The 21,786-nt window shown below is 42.7% G+C and overlaps 1 long non-coding RNA gene across 4 annotated transcripts; it reads right to left on the minus strand.

The window, feature by feature from the left end:
* Positions 1 to 12,326: 12,326 nt before the first annotated feature.
* Positions 12,327 to 14,175, minus strand: LOC118507343. Of its 4 annotated transcripts, none has more exons than XR_004905626.1 (4): positions 14,146 to 14,175; positions 13,708 to 13,881; positions 12,483 to 13,598; positions 12,327 to 12,411 (listed from the first exon to the last, which is right to left on the minus strand). It is a non-coding gene; the product is annotated as an uncharacterized LOC118507343 (long non-coding RNA). The 4 variants fall into 4 exon arrangements; XR_004905624.1 differs by having other exon boundaries at positions 14,139 to 14,175; XR_004905625.1 differs by lacking the exon at positions 14,146 to 14,175 and adding an exon at positions 13,955 to 14,133.
* Positions 14,176 to 21,786: the final 7,611 nt, after the last annotated feature.

Genomic DNA, 21,786 nt, shown 5'->3' on the forward strand with positions numbered 1-21,786 from the left:
GTCGCTAGGCGACAAAACGTAAAACAAATTAATCCATTAGTGTTTTATGCAGCCCCTTAATAATCGCGCAGGCGAGTAACCGTAATGTGTATGACAATCGTTTACACACACACACAACCACACCAATCATGCTTTTTTGTGTGTGTGTTTACACCTTTCTTCTTTTACTTGCTCGAGACTGTTAAAGTGATGCGACGATGCTTACTTTTTAAAAGTTTTACTCCCCTTGTCGCGCGAACCCTTTCTCAAGTTGAAAAAGCTATAAAACCTTCTTTTTGTTGTCCATTCCTATGCGTCCCGTTTTTATGTGTGGTTTGTTTTCAGTTTTCCATCGTAGCTTTATCTTGCGCATTGGTCTGATTGGTGTTAACGTGTGGTTGAAGCGGTCCACGAACGTTTTGGGTGACTAAGTTTTGGTAGCTGCACCCTAATGTGCCCTTTCCTTGGGAAGCGATGCATTTGGGTGGATATTATCAGTGTTGATATGGCTGCAGTGAGGGATGTGTGCACTCTCTAAGAAAACAGTATGAGCGAAGGAGAAAAGGAGTTTTAATATTTAAATGTACAAAACAAATCACAAGACGAGCTTTACAAAAATGGTTCCATATTGATTTGGATACGAATGCCATGTATTAAGTACAGTACATTGAATATTTTTATGTTTCTTAACTTTATGAAATTGAACATTAAGTTATTAAAATTAGCTTTGTTAACAAAGACTACATATAGCACTAAATAAAATCTTCTGAGGGCATTTCAATAAAAGGTGTTTAATTCCCCTGTCATCTGAAGTCTTTACCATATCAACTAGCTTTGTTAGCCTTTTCAACTAAGAAGCCTGCCATAAAAATGGATGCTACTGCCTAATCAACTGAAAACCCCTGTATTAAATAAACAAATTTTAAATTTTAAAACATCAATAAAACGAAGATAGTAAATAAATAAAATTAATTCGGATTCTTCGAAAATTTAAGGAAATTTTGAAAAAAAAAAAATATTACAAGGATTTTGAGCCAGCTTGATTCACTTATGGTAACAGATGGGACTTTTTAATAATTCGGAATACTTTACAATTGAACAACAAAGCTTACGAAGCTCATTATGCGACAACGGCGCCGGTTTATCTCACGGCAGGACCGGAGTTGAAATCTCATCTGGGCCGTTCCCCCATCAGTGAGGACTGACTATCCAACTCTGCGGTATCAATAAGTCTAGTAAGCCAGAACTGGCAGCCATTACCTTCAAGAGGTCGTTAGGCAAAGAAGAAGAATTAAATGATCGTTAAAGGAACTTCATGGTTGTTCAATATTTAAAATAAGCCGACAGAAAACATTTATTTAGGGAAGTTTTCGTACACCAGTGTTACTATGGACGGAGAGAAAATGTAAAGAGGTATTTTTGTTCAGTGTTTTTCTACCGAAAAAAATACTTATTACTGAACCCTTATTTAAGGAACCCTCAAGCTTTCTTTAACAGCTATGCTGAGACACGACATGTTTTCATGTAATTAATTGCCAAAAATAGGACATCTACTCAAAGCGATCAATATACTGTAATTAATACAATTATTTTTATTCAGCATTGCATTTGTGCTTAAGATAATAGCGCAATTGATAATGTTCTCCAAAAATTATTCGATTGTGACATTAAATATCGCCTTTAAATTTATATAGAATTAGCAATCAAGATACTTTTGACACTTTTTTTCAACTGGCCGTATTGCTTATAATTTACAAAATAAAACACAAACACACTTAAGTCGAAAGATACTTTTGAACAAACAAAAAAAATACTGCAAAATTTTCCAAATTTACTTACCAAACACCATTCGTCGAATCGTTGGCCATCCGCATTAAACGGTCGATCCGATTACATTGACTCGCTCGTGTTCCTCACGTTTTATGACACTTGCATCATAAAAACCATTCACTCAAACAACGAATCATTTCGATCGGAACCGAACAACACCCCTTTCCCAGCGTTACCCCCTGCACGCGATACCACCCATGAACCTCACCGAGAAGGGACAAAAAGTGCAAGAATCGTGTGCGGACGGACAGCATCTCTCTCTCCCGCTTGGTGTGGGGTGCCCAGTGCGTGCCCCGGCCAAGCCAAGCCCGGCGAGCAAACAAATTAAACTTTGACGACGATGATTATCAAACACTCCCAAACTAGCAACATTATAATTTGGCCATATTAAGTTATAAAAGAGCGTCGTAAAGTGTTCGTCCTGGCTGGCGTCGTAAACACGGAGGAAACGAACAGAACGAGCCACAGAAATTAATCACAACGCGGGCCCATTTGGATGCCCATTTGGAGGCGCGAGTTTGCTTCTCTTCTTTTTTAAGGTTAACCTTTACAGCCCGAGAGAGGTTTTAATTTGAGTGCATGATTTTGGCGCAAAATTGGGATTGTTACTTTCCTTCTCTTGCGTCGAGTTGGCTGTAAAGGCTGCGTACCTTCGATCGTAAATTGTTTGTGCATTAAAATGCATTCAATTTTGAACGTTATTCGATTGATATCAAATATCGAGTGTAGTGCGACTCTGCAAGCCACCATAAATATTTTATTATTTACTCTAAATTAAGTGGATTTGACTTCTATAAGCATTGAGCTCTTCTATTGATATCTGATATAAAGGTCTTTAATTTTCCTTCCTTTCGAAAACCATATTCAGTAGATTTTTAGTAGTTTAGTAAATCTATTGATACTAGAGATCTTCAAATTTGTACTAAAGGATCATTTTAAAAACTTGCACTGTCTTGTACTGTGAATTTAACTCATTGCTCATTATAGGTCATAGTTTAGTGTTTCACAAGACCAATACTATGAAAGGCTTTTCAAGTGACAGCTAAAGACTACTTTTAAGCGTCGTTAAAGGTATGAAGATAAATACCAAAAATTTTGAGACCTTAGGCCTGGTGGTAGAGGCGACAACGGCGCCAGTGAGGACTGACTATCCCACTACGTGGTATCATTAAGTCTAGTAAGCCAGAAATGGCAGGCATGACCTAAGAGAGGTCGTAAGGCCAAGAAAAGAAAGAGCGCACACGAGAGAGAGAGAGAGAGAGAAAAGAGGGAGAGAGAGAGTTCTGTTGAAGCTCTTAATTTAGTGAAGTTGGTTGGTTGGTTGGTTAAAATAATCCTTAAAGTCCATGGATTCTGGTTTACTATAATATACATCACCAGTTGACCGAATAAGTGAAGTCTGTTGAGATTGCAACGGCAGCACAGGGGTTCAGCTGACTACTTTGCTACGGTTAAAACCAAGTCAAAGAATACCAGAAATGGCAGGCCGAGACCTTTCAAGGTTGTAGTGCTAAGGGAGAAGAGAAGAGTTTTAAGGGCAGAATGCTTAGTCCAAATAATCCTTAGTCCAAATAAGTTTCTAGTGTGATATAACAAATGAGACTTGTAATTTCTTCTCATTCTGATATCATCAACAATACGAAAAAGGGGCTTTTGAAGATGATTTCTGGATAACAGGGACGTCTCAAGAAGTCTGTTTGTCTTGTTGATAGAATTTGCGGATAATGAGATATGCGGACGATCCCAAGAAGTATCATCAAGATTCTCATTAAGACCCCAACTAGGAAGCTCTTTAAATGAAGAAAGTTAATCCGTATTATGTCTTGTCATCTTGGATACACTTCGATCAATAGGATACATTATGCAAGGCTAGAGCACACAAATCAGGCTTGGACAAATATAAATCCTAGGATACTTAGTAATAAGATAGAAGAGACGTCATCTGGAAACTTTACCAAAGTATCTCATCAAATCAAACGAGGAAAAACGAAAGAGTAAACACAAGATAACTCCTATACGTAGAAGAAAATCTCTATAAAAATAATTATGAACTCCGGCAATACAATCACACCGACACTGGGATGGCCCGGGAGCAGAGTCGTTAGCCGGTCTTTACAAGACAGGGCCGGGGATCATATTCTATCCAGACCGCTTACTCGTCCGTAGAACTGACTATCTAGCTATGGGTAAATTGAAGTCACAGAACGCTCGATACGGCAGCCCAACACCTCTCGAGGTCATGACTCCAAAGAGGAAGAAGAAGAAAGAGAAGAACGTGCATGCCTCACTGTCTAGCCCTGTTAAACGTGTCTTCTTGTACGATAGAACGTCGTGGGGCATGTACGTTAGTACAAATTAAATAAATAATTTGCAACAAGCTATTTCGGCAGGCATCACCAAGGAAAGAAACGAGAAGCGTAAAAAAGCGAGCGAATTATTCAAAACAGCCGATCAATTTCACATCCCCCGTTCGGTGTGTCATTAGCGTATCAGCTGCTTACGATCAACAACCATCATCACCTTTTATTGTCATTTTCATCCAGATTGACGATGATCACCATCCAACCACGCGTTCTAGCACCCTTTTTGATCTCAACTCTCTCCAGACCTTCCAAACCCTCCCTCTCGATTGGAATCTGATTGTTTTCGCACTTTTCCCTCCGACTGTTGCTGGATCAACCGCTCCTAACCGCATTGCCCATTTGCCGAGAGTTAATCGACTTCCTTAATAATCGTTTTGTTCCTTCGCCTAGATGCGGACCAGCCCCTACTGTCAGCACCGCACATCATCAAACCTTCTCACCTGAAGGTCCTAACACACTCCCGTGTCCTCACACTCCACCTTCAGCCGAACCCACCAGTTAACAAATGAATGCTTATAATCGGTTTTACAGCATAAATACATACACGCGAACATCGTTGCGCCAGACGCACCCGCGAAACCATCGCTCCACCGACCAGGGCCAAAATGATCAAGCAAAAAATGGGTGAGAGAATTATCAAAATCCATTCGTCCCATATTTTTCCTCTCGCTTCCTATCTCCCTCACCCAACCACCCCGCTACTAGCTGAGGCCGAGACCGGAGAGCTGGAGATACTCGGCCGGAGTTGCGCTTTGGTAGCGAATCGGTAACAATAATATCATGAAATATTGCTGCTACCTCACGGTTCCTTCGTTTTCTTGACTCCTTGCACCCCATTTCCACCTCCCTCCGGGTATCCTCTCGCCCCCCACTCCTCCACCTGGTAGGTTAGGGGGCGGAACGTACCCAACGCACCGAAGAAAGCTGCCGAATCATTGATTAATCATAATTCATCGGTGTAAATCGATAAATATCGTATCGCATCGATCAGTGCGGGCCCCGGGACGCTGTGGACGCCGTTGGTTCGCCGTACAGAACGTGCCGATCGGACCACGGCTCAACAGCCGGGTGTACACCGGTTGAGTAGATAGACGAAGATTTTTTGAAAGTTGCTTAACGCTGCAAAAAACGCGGCTTGTCCTTCTTGCCGGCTCGACAACCATCACCCGACACCATCAACATCGGCTCTTCATTGCTCTCTTACACCATTTGCCACTCAAATCATCATAAAATAACCATTGACCTCCGTACAACACCAACCCCTGGGCTGGGTAAATGAATTCCACGCACAACGCTCTCTTATTTTTTACTCCCTGTACGCACCGGTGTACGCATGCCGATCTCGTGTGTTAATAGGCGAATAATACGCGTACCTACTTGCGTCGAGCTAGTGGCACCGTAAAGTATCCGAACGCACGGCCCAATCTGTCGACCAATTAGTCGCTAACCGGGGGTGTAAAATGTCATCTCGGCAACACTCGGCTGCCCGACACACTTCCGCGGCGTAAATTGTACGATTAAAGCTATCTACTTAATTCAATGCTCATTGGATTTGCATCCCGCCTGACACCGCACCGAAGGTAGAATGAGTTGCGCACGGTGTGCCACCGACATGAGCCGATGTTCCGGTTGAACGGTGGATCCATTCGGTAGCACAGGTGCTGATTTCATGTTTCCGTTCAAGCTTAGCTAAGCTAAGGGTTAAGCATTCGAGTATGATCCATCGATGCAGCGGGCGGGGATCGGTTTGCCTATCGTCAACATCTTTACATATCCTGTTTTATTATTTTCAATTCAGGTGGTCAGATAAGATGAGTAAGTTATTACTGCTGACTGGAACGAAGGGTGTTGAAGTCACATACCCGCTAATGGAAAAGGATGCAAATAAGGTATTGCAGTACAGGTGTAAAGGTATTTTTATTGATGTGTTTACTCCATGAAGAACATTGTAACGAAGTCAGCATCATCTTTGTATTAGATGATTCCGAGGGTGGCCCGGTACTGTAGACGTCAACGGCGCCAGTCTTTGCACGGCAGGACAAGATTTCAAATCCCAATCAGACCTTTCCCTCGTAGTGAGGACTAACTATCCAACTACATGATATTATTAAGTCTTGTAAGCCAGACAGAGATCCAGGTGTGAGACAACCATTAAACAATAAAGTATATTAATGTAACTTTACATAAAACTACCAAAAAATAGATAAATTTTTTGTCTTTAATTTACGAGCTTTCAGATTAAAACAAGGAGTAAAGAAGCATAAACTCTAACAAAATTGCGAGCTTGACATGATGCTAAAAATAATGTGAAATAGGGCAGAAATGCACACAATCAATGAGCAAACTGTCAGTTCGCGCACTAAATGAAAGTCCTAGTAGAGAATCTAAAAGCTGGTTAACACAAACAATCATAACAACTAAACATGCAACGAACAAGACACAAGAAAACAAAGCTTACCATTAATGCAAAAAGCCATCGTCAAATACGAAAGATTATTTGCATGAGAAATGTAAACTAAACTAGAAAAATATATTAAAACAGTAAAATATGAATAAAAATTACTGGAGAAACATAAATAAAACATAGAAATCATAAGACTGATAAAAAATAAATAAAGTGAACAAAAGAAGTAAGGAATATAAAACAATGGAAAAACACATAAAAAATAAACAAATCTTTATAATAGAATCAATCATCAGATAAAAGCTCAGCAATACAAACGAACATTACTCTAGGTAATAACGATCCTAAATATTGGTAAAATAAGCCTGTGAAGACAGAAATTAATAACACAGAAATAACACACATAATATAATGATACAATCTATCATTAGATATACTTTCCCATTTGCAGTTCACTGAAAGAGTTCAGATAAAGTCTAATATCATCATCGTTTCAGCAACATTAATTCATCACTAAACAAGAATTTAATGTCATCTCCAACAACTCCCTTGAAGCGTTGGGTCAACATACAACACCACGTAACAAAACACAGCTACAAACATGTTCCAATACAATACACAGATGACACGATTAACGGAACAGTTTACAAGACGATGACTAACACCTTTACGATCGACACGTTACGTTACGCGATCGTCTGCTCCCTACGCTTCAGCTCGCACACAAAACGACAAGAACACAAGAGGATAACAAAACACAGAACGAACGAACGAATACGCCAAAACAAGAGCCAAACACAACGGCAACCCAATTTACGTTCTAAATAGTGTGAAATTTTTATTTAGAAAAATTACCTATTTAACAGAATGAATGATGATGAGGTAACGCCCCGCGCAACGCGCCCGAAACGCCCGAGACCGAGCAAGACCGAGAAACAATGGATTTCAATGCGTGATTAAGCAACGAACGAAAGCTCCCGTTGAAGCACGAAACGTTACGGAAAGGGTCAGGAGAGAGGCATGTGTGTGTGTGTGTGCGTGCGGGTCGGTTGGTAAGATTTCGATTCGAGCCGTAGCTGCTTTTCCTGTGGGCCGAGCGGACGAGTGAGACGATACCGATTCGTTGCGTCTTGTTTCCGATGCACGAAAATTGCTGAAAATCAGATGAACGAGCACGATGAGTTTACAGAATTGAATCGAACACCTTTTTTGAAAAGGTACGGCGGGTGATCGCGCGAGCATTTTTTGGGTGTACCGAACGGTGGTAGCAATTTACCACCGGTTGACGAGCCATTAATGGGGTGTAGTTCTATTCTCACTCGACCTCACCGTTCCTGCCAGCGGGCCCAGCTTCCCCGTGTCCCAGAAGGCAGAGTTATTTTCACCAATCAATCGCGTCTATCAGACGGTCTTTGTGTGAATGATATCTACCCGGTACCTTGGCAGCAGCTTGGTGCCAACCGCTCAGGGGGTTGAAACCGAATAAATCGAAAACTAATAACAACAAACATCAACGGACGCTGATGCGCTCGGCCGAGATAAGGACGATTCGACAGCGGGGCGTTGGACGCGATCACCGCACCGATCAGGATGATGGGTGCTGATCGATCGATCATGGTGAGCGGTGGGTGAGTTCCCATCTTTCCCGGAGGCGATGACGGCGCGACGACTCATTACGCGTACCCATCACGGATGATAATTAATTGGATTTTATCGCCAGTCAGGGCTGGCGGTTGGAGCAGGCAGTTGGAAAGGATAATAAGAAAGAGGACGCTTGAAAGGTATCGCAAGCTTTATTTATTGGTTCTAGATTGTGATACTTTTACTGGAGGCAAATTGACAGTATTAATCAAACATCAATGAAACAAACTATTGTGAGACATTAGCAACAATAGCTCCTTTTCAGAAGATTTAATGCATACATTGAATATACACTTATTTTAGCTATTTTTCAAGCGATGATCCTCTCACTTAAAGGGCTACGTAACGGTTCATTGTCTATTGTATCATTACAGAAATGTAAACATCAAATTTCATGGGGAAAATTGTCAGTACACTTGAAGATATTTGCGATACAGTAGCTCGGAGAGATTGAATTCCGGCAGATCCGGATGTACAGGATCCTATATTCTCTTGAGCAAGAAAAAAACTTTAAATTTAGATCAAAACTCGACCCGCAACAATGACAATAACATACGTTAAAAATATATAAACGAGGACATATACAGTACAAATATTCCACAGTAAATTATCAGCTTCATAAAAAGTATCCCTGAAGAAGGACCAAAGCAAGGTACCAATAAATTCATCGAAGAAATAGATCGGCAGCTAAATAACTGTTCAGTGGTCTATGAAATTAGTAGGTCAAACAACTATTGGAGAACCTTTTTTAATCATTTTTTTACCAAATCAGAGGAGAAAAAAACCTAACCGTACATAAGACTAGCTCCAAATATTGATCTGAAGGAGATAGCGGCGACGGTCTTCACACGGCAGCACCGAGGATCAAATCCCATCCGGACTAACCGGATTCTAACTAACCTTGCTTACGGGTAAAATTAAACCATGCAAAGGCAGAACTGGCAGGCCAAGAGCTCTTGAGTATGTAGTTCCAAATGAGAAGAAGAAGCAGATGGTGCTGACGGTCCGACAGTCTAGGAGTTGGAAAGCTTAGTTCACCTATCAGAGAAGGATCATCGAAAATTGGGCTTAAATGTAGTCCAGCATTACAAGATTTCGGATGCAAATAACTACGATGAACGATGTCTCAAGGCATAGGTTAAGTCATTGTAGCCTACCGTGTAAACTTTCTTTGGACAGACTCAGGTCCGTTTAACCGCTCATTTTGTAGGAGAACTATACTTGAGGAGCTAGAGAACATTTCAAATCTTTCAAAAACCGAGAGTCTTCAAAATATGTTATGGCTATAAGACCTCGAGAGGTTCTATGGACCGCCACATATTGGTTCTTTGATTTAATTTATCCTTGTATCATCTTTTTTTACGGTTTGTCCTTGTACATGCCAAAGTCGTTCGTCGCTGTTATCACAAAATAGTTTTTATAAATTAATTAGTGAGTTTTTTATTTTCTCTGGATCCTTTTTCTGCAGCAAATCTCCCATTTCTTACTTTGCAATAATATTTAATGTAAGCTAATTGTAATGAAATAAGAAATAGTTTTCCAAGCCATTTAAATTGAGAGTATAAATCACCCCTGCTATAAAGCAATTATTCTGTGAAACAACTAGAATCTGGACCCAAGAATCTGGACCGAACGATTTGTGTCGTCGATGAACGGCTCGCACAGCAACGGGTTCGTGTCTAATAGAGCACGCAAATCTTTCCCTGCTGGCCGAGATTAAACTATACCCGGAATCCTCTGAAGCTGCCAGAGAGCGAAAGGGAAGGGACATGGACATGGCGGACGGCAGGACACGACGACGACGACGACGACGAAAATGGTGAACAGAAACAGATAAGAGAACCGTTGAGCTTTCAGTAACTGCGCTACAGCACGCTTTCGTCCAGACGGCAGACGGAACGAGCCTTGGCCGAGCGGCTCGGCAACGAACCCGCTCGCTCACAACCCCAGGCACCCCGAGACTGATTATGGCTGTTTTATTTCTTAATTTGTTGATTTGGTTTGGTCTTGTGGCCCTAAGCCGGGCCAGTGGCAGTGAAGCTGCTGCCGATGGTTGGCAGCTATTTGTCTCCTCCCTTCCACCGTTGCCTTCCCCCCCAGCAGGTCGTGAATTGTTTTAATGTTCAACTGTCTTCCCGTCGCCCGGCCGTGTGCTTATAAATCTGAAATAAATAATTAAGAAGTTAAATTTCAACACCTTTATAATATCGTCTTTAAATGGTGACCCGGCAGTGTGCGTCGGTTCGACAGCAAGATGAAGCGTTGCGATACGGAGAGCGTTCCTTGGAAATAAGCGTCTCTCGTTATTCCGCCGGGAACAGTGAGGGCAGCCTAATTTGAACATCGAATCAAATTAAAGCGCTTCACTCGCGCTGGATTGTTTCACGGAAAGCACATTAAAAACACCTAATACCGAAAGCGCTACAACGCAAAGCCCTATCGGTTTACGCCGCGAGTAACGCGAGAGAGGTCGTGAAAACAATCACCATTAAACTATGGCCCGAGAGTCGCAAATTAGCAAACGCGCAACGATCAACGTGAAGCATCAAACCGTCCGTTGGGTGGATTTGATCGGCAGTGCGACACTTTGTAGCACCCACCCTTTCCAAGGAGGGGAAATTGAAACGAAACGAACGGTCTGGGGACGGTGGTGAAACATTCCTACCTGCGCTTAAATTAAACATCTTCACTCCGTCGGTGGAAAACGATCGCGATCCAGTTTGAAAAGCAAAACAAAAAACTCATCTCCACCACCACTTGGCATTGGTGGCACCTCTTCGGAATGCTCAAACGGCTTCTATCCTGGCTTCACCTTCATTTTGATTCCCTGTCCGGCTCCGAGAAGGAGTTTTTTTTATACTTATTTAGATGCTGATAAAGATTGCTTGTTCAACATGTGGCATGTAACCACATGGTGGAAACGGAATGAATATGGTCACTTTTTACGATCCTTCTTCCGACGGTGTCGGAGGACCATGCTTTGCTTTTCTACGCTCTCGTTCGGAATCGGAGCTATCCAAATACGATACACACAGCCACAGACACACACAAGCGCTCGTGCACAGGAACGTAAAGTGACCTGGGATTGGTGTTGAGATGACAAGATTGAAGCTGGCACTATGGCAGCGTGACCGTCAGAAATATGGCAAAGGACAAAATCTCGGTCTTTGGGCGTGGAATTTTCAACTTGGTTAAATTTTCATATGTTTATTTTCGATAATCTTATTATGTTCTTCTCTGAATTAAAATTGTAAAGTCTTTAGTTTATTAGAAATTATTAAGTAATTGCCTGTTTGTAATGCTACATCTTGTGAGTCCATTTTTAACAGACAATGTATTATTTTATTGGGACCATGTTCTATTGTCTAGTAGTTTAATCATATTTAGTACTCACACATTGCTGAGCCTTATCGTTCAGTGTCACTTTCATCACGTGCCTATTCTTCAATCAACATCCAGCTGTTGATCAGGTCGCTCAGTAGTTTCTTGGACAATATCCTATTTTTACTGATGCTAGGCTTCATTACAAGGAAAATTTTTTTTCTTCTTCCATTGCACAGCAACCTCGAGAGGTCCAGGCCTACCATCCTGCTACTTGATTTTACCCGTAGCTGGATAGTAAGTACTGCGTACGGAGATGCGGTCTGGATACGATTTGAAAACCAGTACCGTTATCGTCTCGACCGCCAGGAATAATATCTTAGACATAATTCTTCACTGAACTAGGCAAGGACACCTTATCCCCGGTGTGATCTAATGCGCTGCATGGAGATCTGAAGTCCACAAAAGCCGATCCTGATATCAGATATTGATACTCAGTGGACCAGTCCAAACACGAATAGCGATTCAATCCTAGTAAATAATGACCTGGCATGTGAACAATCCCCGGCTAGCACGATTTGGGGCCAGGGGTATGTAGAAATCGAGCGAAATGGGGAAAAAATCCCGAAGCAAAAATCCGTCATAAAAGCCATCACTTAGACGCGTTTTATGACGATTTTCAAATTTCGACAGCTTTTCGCCCATTTCTTCCATTTCGCCCCTTGGCTGTTTCGCCGCGATTTCTTTCAGTGTGTGCGTGTCATCTAGCATGAATGTGGCATTGTGCGTGTGATTGTTACCCTTTATTCAAAGTCACAGCTGAAAACATAAACACTCAGCGTGCAGCATTCAAATTTAACTCAGCAGTTTCACCTGGAAAATAAATAAATAAAAGTAAGTAAGATTAAGTGCATGACAATGAATCAAATTATTATCATACTTACATAAAAAATAATAAAACGATTGATTATTTCAGCCAAAATATAATGTCGGAACCACCAAAGAAAGGGCGCCTTCGCACTGCAACAACTGCCTTCGGCTGTGTTATGCTCCACAGGAGCGATCGTCCGTGTTTTTGGACCGCGAAAGTCATCAAGACCGACGCCGGAACCGTCTCTTGTCCCCGATGCTGGTTCCATGGATATCGCTACGCGACCGGCAGGATCGGTGGAACAAAAGCGAGGATCGCAGCCGTCCACTTGTGCGACGCCGGTACCGGCATTTGTTCCCGCTGCAGGTTCCATGCGTGTCATTCCGCGGCCGGCAGGATCGTCTGCAACGTCGGAATCTTCTACTGCTCTCACTGCTGGTTCCGTGGATATCGCTACGCGTCCGGCAGGATCGATGGCACAAAAGCGAGGATCGCAGCCCTCAACGAAAGCGATACGTGGGATGATTCTTGTGCCTGCTAGTTCCGTGCGTGTTGTTCCACTAGCGACAATGTCGTTAAAGCGTTCGCATGGATCGCAGCTGACCACAAGTGCGTGCGACTGGATCCGTGGATGGCATTCCGTGATCGTTAGGATCGTTTGACGAACAAATGCAAGGATCGCAGCCGACTACAAGTGCGACGCCGAAATCGTCTGTTGCTTCAGCTGCTGGTTCATGCGCGCATGATGTTGCGCGATCGGCAAAAACGACTGTCGTGCATCAAGGATCCCGTCAGCCGTCACCAAGCATGACACCGGAACCGTGTGTTTCATCACCGGGATCAACATTTCACGAAGAGCAGTCGTCAGCAAGCAGCATTCATCCGTCCACCGTATCTATTCATGTAAATAAGAACACAGAGTTAATTCAAGCAAAAAGAACTTGTCCTGGGCACGATTTTTGTTCACAATGTTCATTATTAAAACTGGATGCCCGAACTGCCCAAACGGCTGCGGTAGTGGCCACAATACACCCGATGAAAGGCGTGCGACGCAATGCTCAAACCATCCCGATGCAATATATAAGCAACGAAGAGTCACTGGACAGGTTTGAAGAGCATCTTACAGATGAAAATTTGTTTTACACCTTCATACAGCGTGCGGATGCTGTACAAAATTGGTTGCTTGAAGCTATGGGTGGAGGTAGGAAAAAATAGGTTAAACAAGGTGTAATATTAGCGCAAATGAAATAACAGTAGGTGTTGCTATGAACACAGTAGTACGGAAAACAATACGTTACCTTTTTCTGCCCGGTAATGTGCAATCCGAATGAAATATGATGATCACAAAACAGTAATACTCTTGGCGTTGTTTACACACATGGGAAGATGCTGGAGTATCAGCCACACACACAGCTTTTTTGAAGCAATTTTTGTTTTTCCACGGCACTGCACATATCGGTAATAAGTAAGATCTGTTCAAAATAAAGAATATTTAGATTATTTCACGAATTTTTGCACATAACCAAGCGGATTGCGCATGTTTACTTTTTGAACTCCAACTGAGTTTGTTTACACATTTTTTGACACAGCGGCGTTTTGCTCGCTTTTGACGCACGCACACATTCAAAGACAGCACAGCGCATGCGCTGCAACGAGCAAAACAGCTAGTTCGCCCGAGCGAGATTGCCCCCCCACGAGTTTCACCCATTTTCGCACGATTTCTACATACCCCTCACCTACAAACTGACCCGAATTGTTTGCCGGGTCTCTTTACCCAAGCATATTCTTCTTCTTCTTTTTCCTATTTGACGTTCTAACCTTGAAAGGCTTTGACCTTTCAAATAATAATTTTAACCCAAAGCTGGATAGTACGGACAGGCAGTTGGAATAGTACTCAATATGCGGTCTTACTGTGCAAAAACTGGTGTCGCTAGAGGAAAATTTGAGGAAAAATGATCAAATTGAAATTGCTCGCAACATCAGGTTGCACATGATTATATCAGCATTCGGAATCTCCAAGACTTCATACAACTCAATAACTACAGAAATTTCATTGTTGACTCATTGTTGACCAACGATAATCGAATGTCACCAGTGTGCCTCGAATGGAGGCGCCCCATTTGGTCATCGTCAGGCTTTCAGAAGCGACAGTGCTACTACCTCTCAACCCAGCCCACCATCAACCGGCACCACCTCCCTGAAACCGTCGGACGAAACGAGGAGAACTATTAAAAATTAAGAAATAAAAATAAAATCCCAACCCCCAAAGTGCCACGCTCGCTAAGCCCATTTCGGGTGAGGTTTACCGGTGTGTACATACTTATACTTCGCTCCGTTTTATGCTCCAGACCGCCGCTCGATGATGCTGGGTGCGTTCCGTTGTGCTTTTGGGTGTTTTATTATTACTTTTGCTGCTGTTGTCGTCCAGCTCGCTTGCACGTCCGATACCTGATCGCGTTCCGTTTCATTGCGAGTTGCGCGGGCTCACACAAAAATGCGTGCGCACATACGTACCCTCCCACACTCGACGGGTGAGTGAAATTAAATCGCACCCATTTCTTAGTACCCTGAAAAGACATTAATTCTTAACTCATCAGTCTCCCAGCTCTAGACAGCTTCGCTGGAAACACTACCGAAACCTCCAAAATCCAATCAAAACTGGCCGGCTCCGTTCAAGGCTCGCTTCCATTCTTCTTTCACGCGGGTGTACACATCACCAGTCAAACTTTCTAGTGAGTAAAACAGTTTATCTTACCATCCTCTTCGTCACCCTGGGCTAATGAGTTCATAAAAATTCTATTAGTGTGGTTAATAATCTTAAATCGTGTTCAGGAACGAAAAAGGGAAAGAGGACCGGCGTTTTCTTCTTTCACCTTTCCCCACACTCGAACGTCTCTCGAATGAAATGTTTGGTGAGTTGAGGTGAAAAGAAAAGGTTGAAAGGTTGACTTCTTCCCTGAGAGCCTGACCAACGAAATTGCTCTTTTAGCGCCTGTAGCCCACGGCTACCCGTGGAGAGATTATTTTACAGCCATCCCAAATCACCATGAATCTTCCGACGCTGTACTGTGTTGTATGGCCATGGACACATTTTCTTCTTCGCCCGTATCGTGCGCGTTGTTTGCAAATTTGCTGCACAAAATCATTAACGTTTGCTGCACGCCCGTTACCGGACAACACAAACACGGACGGACGGAAGTTTTACGATACGAGGTTCGCTTTTTTAAATGGGCAGGGATAATACAAGCTGCTGCTCATTAAAGTCACGGCGAACCATCGTCCCTATGTAGAAGGAAGGAAGTTCCCACAGAACTGTTGAAGGATAAAGTTTCAGCAAAGCACAAGTCGGTGGTGGTTCGAATTCTTTTTTTTTTTTTTGTTAATGAACTTCAAATGTGATAAAAAAATGTGCCCTGTTTCTACGAAATTGGGTCAGGTTTCCCTGCGTCTAGGCTAGTTGTGTCTTTGTTTCATCACAAATATGGTCTAGAGTTTGATGTGGAAGGGCTTTGCACAGGGTGACTCATAAGCAGGTATTTAGTACATTAAATCTTTTAAATCAGGGGTCTTACGGTCTAAATTTTTAATTAAAATTACACGTAAAATAGTCATGAGTGAAACCGCTCAGATAAGATTTTGATCTTTAGTGATTTCATTGCCTACTAAGATTTTGATAGTTAGTAAGTTACTGTCATACCAAACAAAGCTGTCATGTCAAATGTCAAGTGTATCTTTTTTAGTACACCTTTGTTTACAAAATCCATGTGTCATGCAACCTTCATTTCCTATTTAAGACCAAAAGCCTATCTTCGGCGTCCTTTCTTCTAAGCTATTCTTCCATTGACTACATCTGATCTTGAACTTGAAACTTTTTCCTGGAAATCGGAACCGGTCCAATAAGCTACTTAGGCGAATGTCCACAACAACAAAAAAAGCTATATTTAAAACGGCCTGACTACGTGGTAGTTATTTGCCCTGTGTATATCTCTTTTCTTTGCCGACAATATTCAATTCAACCCCAGGCCAAAACGCCACCAAACTCCAGCAAAGACACTTGCACACTCGCTCACCTGTTTCCCTGCGTTCGGTTCGAAAAAAAACATATTTCGGACGACGGTGATTAATTAATGTCAGCATTAACATGTGCTTGCGCAACGTTCGCTAATTTTGGCACTTTTAAGGGAGGCGACCCTCACTCACTCTCCAAACTGACAGACGGCCTGAAGACGGAACTGAAGCGGAACTGCGGCAGTTGGGGCAGGCTGGGGAGAAGGATTTTTTTGGCAATGAAGCCCACCAAAGTCCTTTTTGGGGAGCGTTGCAAACAAAAAAAAACAGGGACGAGATCATTTTTGGCGGGCTGAGCGGTACCCAGGGCAGCAAGCCAGAAGCGGTTCAAATTTCAAAACCGCGAAATCTTGCGGGTTCCCTTTGCATCGATTATTCTATATTGCTGAACGAGCCTTTCTATTGCCCCCACCCCCTTTTGCCAATCCGCACAACCCCCCCTTTATCCCAGACAGTGGAGAATGTTTGCGCTTAACATTTTTAACACCCTTTTCGTTCGGTTTCGGTGAAAATCTGACGCCTGTTTTGATTTATGAAACCGGCTGTACGGTGCCGGGTAGCGTACGTGCAGTTTGTGCAAACGATTGTTCCACGGTGATGCGAGATATCGAGTATCACCCGTCGGGAAATGTGCATGCTTGCCCCTTGGACTGGTGCGCTGGGTGCGATCAATGCCTGTGACCTAACGGCTGACGCTTGATGAGTCGAAAATCGAAACAAACGGAGGTATTCCACACGAGCACGAGCTTCCTTTTCTGCATGTCAAGAGTCATGATGGGTGATACAGACAACCGTGTGCATCGACTGACGAGCTGCGCAATCAGGGTTCGAGACCGTAGCCAAGGGTCATTCGTTCCGCGGCGGGGTTTACAGGCATTGAGAAGCTGATCACGGATACATGAGCGTGATAATGATGATCGATGCAAGTCTCTGATCCTGACGGCCAACTCAGTTCCACAGTTTTTACTTTTTAGTGATTTCACTACTTAACTACTCATTCCAGTAAAAACATCTATATCAACTATGAGCCCTAAACCCAACAACACCTACACTGCATAATCGATCTCCACTAAGGAGACATTCACCAACTTCAATTGCCTTCGAGCTTGCGCCTGCATCTCCCATCGCCATCGGATTCCTTCGGTGCACGCACAACCATTACAATCAACATTCCACAATGTTGCGCAAAGTTCCCGCAAAACACGCTACCGAAAACTCACCGTCGGGACGTACTCCTACGCTCCTACAGCTCCTACGCCGCGCGGACGAGTGTGCGCGCGCTCACACACAATCGTACACATCGGCGATGCCATTATTGCGCCCCCGCGGACTGTCTGGCTGCGTTCCCTTTTACTCCTTTCCCTCCTTTTTTTGTGCCCCGAACCGTTGTTGGAGATCGGCAAGATGAGTGTGCAACATTTCACTAAATCTGTGTAATCATATCCAATCGGAATCAGGGAAAATATTTTTCAACACAGCTCATATCGATTAGTTGCGGCACGTTTGTTCCGCTCGGTCGTGCTGTGATTCCGTGATTTTTGTTCCCCATTCCTTTTCGAATAATCATTACACTGCTGTCTTTCTGCTGGTGGTTGTTTTTTGCACGTCGTTTTATTCATACGCTTCAGTTTTATAGTAGGACTCTTTGGCTTCGAACCGGATTCTTTGCACGTGGTAAGATTAATGTATTATTCACCTGATTGTACGCTGTCAACGGAACAGATCCTAACGGGTTTGCAATGTTTGATAATGGTGTTAATATCTCTGAACATATTATTTGAAATTCTTATATATGTTGTGATGACCTTCATATTCTACAACCCGACCTGATATTATCATCATAATATTGTACTGTGAACCTCTCTAAGCTCTTAGTGTATCGTATGCCGTTCTTTGCTTTGAAGATCTACTAGTTTATGTCCATAGAATTACGAGCAGTTGCGGGTTAACCTATGGGCGGAGTGATCATCTGAAAGGGATGTCGTAGTCCCGGGAATGAAAAACTGAATCTTACAAAAGGTTCAATCTCCAAAGCCTTATCCTATCCTTGCACTAGTATAGATGACTAGAGATATCAAGAGCACATCTCTCACTCTTCTTGGCCTAGCGACCTCTAACTCTTAGATCATGCCTGCCATTTCTGGCTTAATAGACTTAATGATACCACGTAGTTGGATAGTCAGTCCTCACTACGGGGGAATGGTCCGGATGGGATTTGAACATCGGTCCTGCCGTATCCTACCACCTGACCGCTCCTCTAAGAGAACATAACAAGCGTTTAATCAAGGCTTTAACAAGTCGTGAGATCTAATCTTATGTGGGTCAGATTATCCTCGCTAAACGACATAGTACAACATAGTCTTTACATATTTGTAGTTAAGTTGGTGTATTAAAGTATTGATTTTTGAACTGTTAAGACGACAATTTCCTGATATTTGATCCTGGATTACTGCGCTTATGGCGGACGATCCTAAAGGATCAGAGAACTGGATCTGAACAACAGTTCAGGTTTCTGATTCCATGGCAATACAGACAAGTCCTGCAGACGGAGAAGCAGTTTGGATGGGATTTGATCGCCGGTTCTGTCGTATGAAGACCAGGCTCGCTATTCCCTAGTCCACTGGTCCGACCGTTCTGGTTCCTGATTGTACCGTGTCAAATGCCGACGCTGCTACTGATATACCACAGATGTGAAGCTGCTTATCGGGAAAATCCTTTATCTTTTCTTATTAATTGTATTCATTTAAAGTTAGTTTTACCACTGAAATTAAAAACCTCTTAGTTTTTTGAGTAACAAATTTTAGTAAAAAGAACCTCAGTATGCAGACAATATTTATAAATTGAACTTAATCAATATCAGTAACTCTTATGGGTGAAGTAGGTGAAAGTTTATATCAATTTGTTAGCTATCACGCACTATGTCATTTTTAGATAAATTCTATAATTAATTTATTTGTTGACATTCACAACTTTTTTTATTAATTTTTGTATAGTATTGCTAAAAACTAGATAACAAAACAAAATACAACTCATATCAGTATGGAGACATTTCCTTCTCCAAACTGTGAAAGGGCACCTTATCCGGGATGTGCTCAGCCTCACTTCCACTACATGGTTTAAAAATAAAATATTGATAACTTTATACTATACTTAAAAATATATGTAAGTTATAAAAAACTAAACAGAATAAGAGAAAACCTTACTGTAACGGTGTTTAAGCTTTACCCAAAAGGCTGCTGCTTCTCGCTCACCGAAATAAAGCAGTTAGCATCAAAACCGATAAGAACAGTTCTTCTGTATAGCGGCACATAACTTTACTTCTTCGCCTGGCAGCATCACACCGGTAACCACCGTTCGACCCGAAGCGGAGCAATAATTTGTAGATCAATCCTCCGGTATCCTAAAGTTTACTCAATAGATAAGCATTAGCCCTGAGGATCACGCGGCATTCGGTGTTGTTTTCGGGTACCCCCGGCAACCCCATAATCGGAAAACCCATAATTCCTGCGTCTCCCCCCAGACGTGCCCATTTCGGTGTTGTTGCCTTGTTTTGCCGTGGTCTCTAATTTGGTGTTTGTTTTATCTTCCGCCCGGCCATTGTATGTGTGTGTGTTTTCTCTGCCATGCTCAACCGGGACCGATCCAAAGGCACCCAAAGCCGCCTAATTAAATTGATAACGTTCCTACTTTTCCCCTAAACCCAGTCTTTACCCGCCATGCCTTCCAATGTCTTGCCCCAACAATAATAACAAACATCCAACACAATCCTGGTGACATTTAATGTGTCATAAATTACGAGATTTCTCATGCATATTCACACTCTCATCTCATCGTGCTCTCCTCCTGGTTCCGCCTCGTTCGTACCATCTCGTTCCGCCCGAGACCACTTCATCCGCAACCGGTCAATGCTCATAGACCGTTTTCCAAAACGAGCTCACAAATCGTGTCCGCAGTGTCGCTGGTCTGGGCGTCGTCGAAAGCGTAGGCGCACCAACCGCTCGATCCTCGATCGATTCCACACCGGCACCGGTCGATCGGAATGTGTGTTTCGAGGCGCGATCGGTTGCCTAAAAGGTCTTTTCGATAACGTGGAATCTGCATGTCGTGTGACAGACGTGTCACACACTGGTGTCGCAACCGTCTGCCAGGTGGAAATAGAGCCATCACCGTTAGTGCGTTCCGCTCCGAACCGCGCCAATCGGTGTCCGATGATAATGGGCACCGTTTCCAGCCAGCTGATAAGACACCTTCTTGGTTCGCGGTTATGCTGTGCCGGTCCGTAGGCCGCTGCCGGTGGAAAATGGGATGGAAACACCACATGGCCGACGTTTGGGATGGCTCAATCAAGACGGTTGGCGCTAGAAAACAAGAGCCACAATCGTTACAGCGGCTGATAAATTGGCCGACAGTAGGCAGCGATTAGTGACGATGCTCCGAAATGGAAGTTAATGCTTTCTTTGCCGGGCGCTCGGCGTGAGTTATTTTAAAAACGCGTAGTCTAGCCATAATTTATCTTCAGGAGATATAATTGCATATACAGAGCGAATCTAAATATAGGATTAATTTAAAACTAGAATTTCAAAAGTGGTATAATAATCTGAGTCTAGAAAGTATGGCTAAATTTTAGTATGTCTTTTGATCACTTTTGAGTGAAAATTTTTCATAAATAATTGAGAAGCCATCAATACCTCAAAAATTAAATTTACTTGACTAACCTAACACTGGAATGGCACCGGATCAAGCTTATAGTTAAATCCACCCTTCAACTTCGGCCAAACCAAGGGCAATTGTTGTATTCACTTAAAAACATCCATCCTAGCAATACGGCCAGGCCGTTCTTTATGCATAAAAAAAAAAAAAAAAAAATCCATCCCGTTTAACTTAGAGCAAGCTCACATTGATGACTGCACTCACTCGTGAGCAATTTCGAGGATTCCTTCGATAGGATCTTCTCAAACTATTAGGTATGGTAGTTTTGAGAGAATAGATCATACCAAAATTCAGAAAACTACTAGACGATCTTGCTTCTGATCGCTTCAAAGTAGGCAGAATCATAGAAATACTTCTAAATATAGTCCTAATTCCCTACAAATACTAGAATTAAGTAGCTATTTTCGAAGTGATAGCATCAGAAGAATTTTTAGGTATAAAAATGCCAATAATTTCTCTAACTAATAGTACTAAACTTCACCCAGCAGCACCGGGGATTAAATCCCGTCCAGACCGCTTCGCCATATGCAGGACTGAATATCGAGTTGCTGGTAAAATCAAGTCAGAGGAAGCAAGAGATAGCAGACCCAGACCTTTTG

Source organism: Anopheles stephensi, chromosome 2 (assembly GCF_013141755.1).
Source record: "Anopheles stephensi strain Indian chromosome 2, UCI_ANSTEP_V1.0, whole genome shotgun sequence".
In the NCBI taxonomy this organism is placed as follows: domain Eukaryota; kingdom Metazoa; phylum Arthropoda; class Insecta; order Diptera; family Culicidae; genus Anopheles; species Anopheles stephensi.